Source organism: Hyla sarda, chromosome 5, assembly GCF_029499605.1.
Source record: "Hyla sarda isolate aHylSar1 chromosome 5, aHylSar1.hap1, whole genome shotgun sequence".
In the NCBI taxonomy this organism is placed as follows: domain Eukaryota; kingdom Metazoa; phylum Chordata; class Amphibia; order Anura; family Hylidae; genus Hyla; species Hyla sarda.
In genome coordinates, this window is record NC_079193.1 from 82,293,843 (window position 1) to 82,301,540 (window position 7,698).

Genomic DNA, 7,698 nt, shown 5'->3' on the forward strand with positions numbered 1-7,698 from the left:
CATGCCCCGCAGCTGGATTGGAAAACTGGAGAAGTTCTTCGCTGGGGTCCGCATTGCAACAGCCACTGTATTCATATACATTTGTGTAAGTTGGAACCATCATCTTCTTGTCCTCTGTCCAGTTTGCCTTTGTTCCTCCAGGACTTTACTAATGTCTTCAGTGAAAAGCAAGCTGAAGTTTTGCCTCCACATCGTCCCTACAATTGTCCTATTGACTTACTACCCGGAACCACTCCTCCAGAGGGGCAGAATTTACCCTTTGTCAGTCCCTGAAACTCTGGCCATGCCAAATTATATCCAGGAGAACCTTCAGAAGTGGTTTATCAGGAAGTCCTCTTCTTCGTGGAAAAAAAAGTCGGGTCTTTGCGACCATGCATTGACTACCGAGGCTTGAATAAAATTACAGTAAAGAACCGCTACCCACGTGGAACCTATAATTTGATTCGTATACGTGAATGGGACAAATGGAAGACTGCATTTAATACTCGTGACGGACATTTCGAATATCTTGAGAGGCCATTCGGACTCTCTAATTCTCCAGCAATTTTCCAGGTGTTCGTAAATAATATTTTCCATGACCTCCTGTTCTCCTGTGTCGTTGTCTATTTGGATGACACTACTCGCCCAATTTCCAGTCTCATCGCTCTCACCTCCGCCAAGTGTTACAGCGTCTCCGTGAAAATCATCTCTATGCTAAACTGGAGAAATGTACTTTTGAAAAGACTAACATCCCTTTTCTGGGCTATATTGTTACCAGTCAAGGTCTTCAAATGGATCCCAACAAGTTATCTGCAGTTTTGGACTGGCCACAACCTACTGGTCTGAAAGCGATTCAGTGCTTCCTCGGCTTTGCCAATTACTATCGGCAATTAATTCCTCACTAATCCACTCTGGTAGCTCCCATTGTTCACCTTCATTTCTGCTCCTGTGCTATCAAGACCCCATCCAGGCAAGCCATTTATTCTGGAAATGGATGCATCTTCAGTTGGTGCAGGTGCAGTTTTGACACAAAAGTCCTCCAAAGGTAGAACTGTAACTTGCGTTTTTTTTCACTAAGACCTTCTTTTCTGTGGAGAGAAATTATACCATAGGAGATAGCAAGCTCTTAGATATAAAGTTGCCTTTGGAAGAATGGTGTCAACTCTTGGAGGGCTCTGTACACCCATTTAATTTATACAGATCACAAGAAGTAGTACACTGATACTCTAAAATGGCTCATTTTGTACCCCTGCTAGGATTACCATCGGCACCACATCTTCTGCTTACATGGATTGCCTACCCATATTGTGTCCGACCGGGGAGTTCAATTTATCTCAAAAATCTGGAGGGCCCTCTGCTCACGTCTCCAAGTCAAATAAAATTTTTATTTGTCTTTTCAACCTCAATCTAATGGACAAGTCGAAAAGGTGAATCAAGTCTTGGGAGACTACATTTGCCATTTTGTTTTGGCTCATCAGGACGATTGGACCGGTTTACTTCGCTGGGCCGAGTTCTCTTACAACCATAGGGATTCCAAATCCACTGGGACTCCGCCTTTCCATGTAGTTTATGGACTTCATCCACGTCCACCCCTTCCCTTGTCTTCTCCCTCCGGTGTCCCTATGGCAGATGAACTAGTACAGAATTTCACCTCCATCTGGAAGAAGACTAGTCTCTCCCTCTTATATGCTGCGACCCATATGAAATCTCAAGTGGACAAGAAAGGGCATTCTCCTCCTGAATTCTCTCCTGGAGACAGAGTGTGGTTGTCATCTAAATATATTTGCTTCAAAGTACCCTGCTATAAACTGCGTCCTCGTTCTGTGGGTCCTTTCAAGGTCAAGAAACGTCTAAATCCAGTGGCTTATTCTCTTCATCTGCCTTCCCCCCTTTGGATCCCGAATTCTTTTCACGTCTCCCTCTTGAAACCTGTCATCCATAACTGCTTCTCTAAAAAGGACATTTCTCCTACTCCCATCTCAGGTACCCCCGATGTTTTTACTGTCAAGGAAATTATGGACTCCAAACTTATCAGAGGAAAACATTTCTTCCTTGTAGATTGGGAAGGATTTGGACCGGAGGAGAGGTCTTAGGAGCCACAGGATAATATTCTAGACTGTAACCTAATCCAGAAGTTCTTGTCCTCCAAAAAGAGGGGGAGACCAAAGGGGTGGGGGTACTGTTACACACTGTGCCGTGAGCACAGAGTCTCTGTGTCCCCGTTTGCCGGCGGGGCTGGGATTCGTCCCACCCACATGCGAATCCCAGCCCGTCACTCACCATGCTCCGCTGCCACCTCCTCCTGTGTGTCTCAGCTCCGCCACGCGCATCCTCGTCTCATAGGGCGCGCGCTGGAGCTCTGAAATTTAAAGGGCCAGTACGCCCATAATTACTGTCAAACCTGTCACTACATTATAAAGTTCCTGCACCTCCCCCACTTCCCTGCCGGATCTTCAGTGCCCCTAGCCTGAGATTAAGCATTCCATATTGCCTGTTTGCCTTATCCGTGTATCCAGACCTTCCTGCTACATAATTTGACTTTGCACCTTTGCCGTCTGCCTTGACCTTCTGCTATGTCTGACTACGCTACTGCCTTATCCTTCGGTACCTCGCCTTGCCCAGCTACCTGTGTGGTCGAGCCGTATCGGGGGTAGCAAACTGGGTGTAGCCAGCCGCAGCAAGCCCATCGTGCCTTGTAGCAGGCTCTGGTGAAGACCACCAGCACATTATACTCCGCTCCCCGATATGGTCCGAGTCGTCAGCCACACAGGTTAGAGGATCCATATCCAGCTCCGTAACAACATGTTTGCACATTTAGTTCAGCTAAACTAAACATATATGCGTGTGTCCTTGAGGGAAATTCCTTTTAGTCTTTGTAAATAATATTATACATTTAAGTACAAGAAAAAAAAATTATAGCCCGTAGCTGACTCAAGGCGTACCTTTATGACCTAGCTGCCTGGTCCTAAACACAACAGGGCATACATCAGCAGTTACACCCCCTCCCATAGACATGATTGGAGGGGGCATAGTGTGACATCATGACTCCGGCTACTCAAACCTAGCGTTCTAAACATACCATTTAGAATGCCAGGTGCTGCACGGAGATCCCTTTGGATAAGGGATAAGATGTATGCAGGCGGAGTACTGCTTTAGGTGCCATTATCACCAGCCATCATGGCAATAAATGTTGTTAACAACAGTCTTTGCCTGATCTGCACCCCCACAACATAAATACAGGGTCCAATTGGTTAACAATTGGTCTGTTTACCTAGTTCTTGGTAATCTGCTGATAGAGCATGCCTTGCATAGCATTATTCAGAGTAAGTCTCTATGGGGACTTAAAAAGGGTATATAAATTAATACATACATTTCAATAAAAAAAAATTAAAATAAGCCCCTCGCCGAATAAAAACTCAAATCACCCACATGAATGCAGAACTGTCCAAACAATTAAATGTAATTAAAATTAAAATATAATGTTAATGAAACCGCACAGTAAATCACGAAAACGTAAAGTTTTCATATTTGCCTTTTTCATTTTTTCCTCCTCGCCAGTTAAGAGCCATCACTCCATTATTTTTCTATCCTCGTACCCTTGTGAGGGCTTGTTTTTTGTGCGACCAATTTTACCTTACAATGACACCATAAAATGTACGGCGCAACAAAATAATTGTTATTTGTGGTGCAAAATTTATGTAGTGCACTTTATGGTAGAACTGATATATTCTCTTTATTCTGTAGGTCAATACAATTAAAACAATACCCATGTTCATATGCTTTTCTATTTTGTTATTGCTTTTAAAAAAAAGTTTTTTTAATTTTTGGTTTAAAATTATCCCTTTCTGACCCCCCTATAGCGTTCTTATTTTTCAGTATACGTGGCTGTATGAGGGCTAATTTTTTGCGACGTGATCTGTATTTTTTATTGATATAATTTTTATTGCGTTTTTTTCCTAGGATGTGACCAAAAATAAGCAGTTTTGAACTTTTTATTGTTACGTTTACACTGCATTGCATTCTAGTCTGTACTACAGACAAGGGTGCAATGCTCTGCACATCCCCCCACCTGTACAGGAATGTACATATGCACACACACTGCCATACATATCGGGGGTATGTGCAGACTGCAGAGCATTGCACCTTAGGGTCTGTAGAAAACGTTAGGGTGCGATGCTCTGCAGTGCACTTACCCCCATGTGAATAGCAATGCAGACAGAGGCCCGCAGCCCAGCGCACTGTCTGTATGAATTTTGAGTAACATTGGTGGCAGCTCTGACCTACCAGGCTGGCCAGAGAAGATGGAGTACAGAGTAAACGATCCTCCAGGGCAGACTGAGCGTGCCACCAAATGGCGGTCCGGTGTCGGCAGAGTGAGGAGACAGGATTGGGAGGAGCACTGTGAGACAGTCGGACTTATATTGAGGCTGCCATGGTGGTGCGGGATTGGTGCCTGCCCGCCCGTGCCCGCCCACAGCAGCCTTCTGACCGCCCGCACATTTTGGGTTGGGTCCTGCGGGATTCCAATCCCAATGCAGGTCTCTACTATGTAGTAAAGCTAAATGACAGGAAAAATGGCTGTCAACATGTATGTTATCCAGCTTTCCCAGGCTTACTACTGGGGTGACTCTGTAAAAAAATGCCTTTTTATGTCATCTCCTTACTACTGGGGTGACACACTGTAACAAACCCACTCCTCATGTAATCTCCTTATTACTGGGGTGACACACTGTAACAAACCTCCTCCTGATGTAATCTTCTTACTACTGGGGTGACACACTGTAACAAACCTCCGCCTGATGTAATCTTCTTACTACTGGGGTGACACACTGTAACAAACTTCCTACTCATATAATCTCCTTACTACTGGGGTGACACACTGTAACAAACCGTCTCCTCATATAATCACCTTACTACAGGAATCACACACTGATGACACACAGTAACACCCCCTTCCTCATGTCATCTCCTTACTACTGAGCTGGCACACTGTAACAAACCTCCTCCCATCTCCTTACTTCTGGCACACATGTTGCTGTATGAGGATGAATATGCTGTCACATTTCTGCTCATTCTCCTCTATGCTATGGATGGAGCGGTGTACTGAATCCTTCTCTCACTCGAAATGCAGAGGGGGTGTGGCCTCCTCTCAGCCAATCACAGCAGCTCACTCACTGCCTGCTCTTTTCTGCTTTCTGTGTGTTCGGAGATCATCACACAGGGAGCGCACACAGGCTTATAAAGCCCCCGCTTACACTTCCTGTATTCCGACTGAGACGCTGCAGTCGGAAAGACCATAGTAGCAGGTGTGGGACATTTTATGAGGAACTCTAGTGGCCACTTTTATAGGAGCAGTTTGTGGAAAAAAAATAATGAAATAGTATTAGAGATATACTATGAGACATATTGTACTTTATATTAGTAGTACATTTTTGTTGATACATGAAGTGATTTTTGTGAAAAACTCAAAAATATTGTGAAAAATTGGAAACATTTTCATTTCACTGTTTGAAACTCTCTATTTGTAAGAGAAATAGTCATGCCAAATAAATTTAGTTATTAATTCCCATACACAACATGTCTACTTTATGCTGGCATCAACGCCCCCTCAAGTATATGGTGCTCCATAACACATGGGGACAGTCTATTATACAGGGGGAGTGCACTTTACTTGGTGGCAAAAGCTGGAGGCACACACCCTTATCTTGTTCGTAAGACGCCAAAAAGCTATGTGGTAGCCTGGGGGGTGTAGGGTATGGGGAGTGTAGCTGTGCAGGTAATAAAGGGTGCTTGTTAACCCTTGCTATTCGTGACGCCAGGGTGAGGGCTTCTTGTACGGAAGATTGCATATGGTTCCGCATGCAGAGAGCACATGCGAAAAGTAAGGGGGGAGACGAAAATGTTATTGTTGCAGAAATGTGTAAAGTGAGATGTGAATGTATGCTACGATCCTCAGGTCCGGTCAGCACTGCAACAGTTAAGTTGTTGCCGGAAAAGCGGGCAAAGAAGACCCTAGCTGCGCCATGACCCGCCCCTGGGCGTGGCTATCAAGTGAGTGTATCGCAGCCGAAAGGGAACTGAGAGACGGCTGTTGTTTCCGGGAGGACAGGAAGTCGGGGCTGCACCGATGACGTTCTTCCGGCCGGCAGCCATTTTGGCGAAGCCCAGTATGCACCTCGACCTCTTCAGTCTGCACAAAGGAGAGCCGGAAGGTACAGACATGGCGGAGAGCAGCGGTCCACGTGACTTGCGCACGAAGATGGCACCAGAACAAAGGAAAGTTGCGGCAGTCGCAGCCCAGATGTTCCACGATCTTGCCGACCGATTGCAGCGGTTGTCATTGGATGAAGAGGGGGCCTGCAATCTTCCCCCACTGCCCGATGATGACGATGACTGGCAGGATACCCCTCCGGGGGACACCGCAGGGACACCCGGAACTCCATCACCGGTGAGATTGTCCCCTCACCACCGCACCTGGGGCTCATGGGCTGAGATCCGACAGAGGAATCCTCGGCAAGCACACCACCTGAAGCTGCCTTCTCTTTCTCTAGCAGCCCTGAACAAGAGATACCCTTATCTGCCCTGCAAAATGCATGACCGTGCTCACCCAAATTGCCCCAATGGGTCTTTGGGGATGAACCTGACTTTATCCAATATATGCATGATGTGCTTCAATCCCTGCCTGGCACAACAAGAAAGCGCCCGCCAGGAGGCCAAAATAGCCGACCTGATGGAACAATTAAAGGCCCGACACAGAGAACTTTATGCTCCTAAACATGTACATCTGCCTCTTGAGGAAAGGATCCGCTATCAGGAGAATACCAAGGAGATGGAGGCACTCTTTATCCGCAGATGGGATCATCCCTGAGAAGGGGAGAAGCCCTTGGAATGTCGCAGAGCAACAGTGGCTAAATTCGACAAGGTCAGAGGTTATGGTACCCTCATTGATTGCCACAACGGCTATACCATGCTCATAAACCGGCGAGCTGTACAGAGGTCATATCTACACAAAAACTTCCATTCCCTGGAGGTGGGTGAGATAGTGGAATACACCCCCGTCCGGGGCCTGCGAGGAGAGTGGGCGGCCACAGTCACCAGGCCAGCAGCTCCAACACAATTGCCTTTCAAGTATTTTATATCAAATGATTGGGAAGCGGATCCCTTCCAGCTGAGGCCTAAATGGCCTGCTCCTGACGCCTCCACCAACATACTCAAGGAGGAGGAGCCTCTACAACAGCAACCAATTCCTACAGTCTACAGCAAAGCACTCTGGCCTACTCCTGTCCAGGAGGTTTGGCCTCGACCACGGGTGCCAACAGAAGTATCTGGGCCTACTCCCGACAAGGAGCTGCTGCCCACGCCTGATGAGGATGTGGGGCCGAATCAACCAGCACCGACGGTTAACCTTGATCCTTCTGTGTCACATTCTACCCTGACCAATGTGGTGTGGGAGAGCCACATCATCTCTTTACCTGCTCGTGATCCTGAGAGGGGTAATGGCACTAGGCAAAGAGCAGGACGATGTCACCAGAGTTTTATTTGAAGCTGACACTCATTCTGCTTTGAGTATTTTTTTGTTTCTGTCTTCACAGACTGTTTGCAACAAGTTCAAGAAATGTGCCTAGCAGTACTATGCTAAGACTGTTCCAGTTGTAACGTAACCATCAAGCTTTTGTGCCTGGTCTTTAGACCAAGAGACTCCTAGAGGTAGGAGATTCG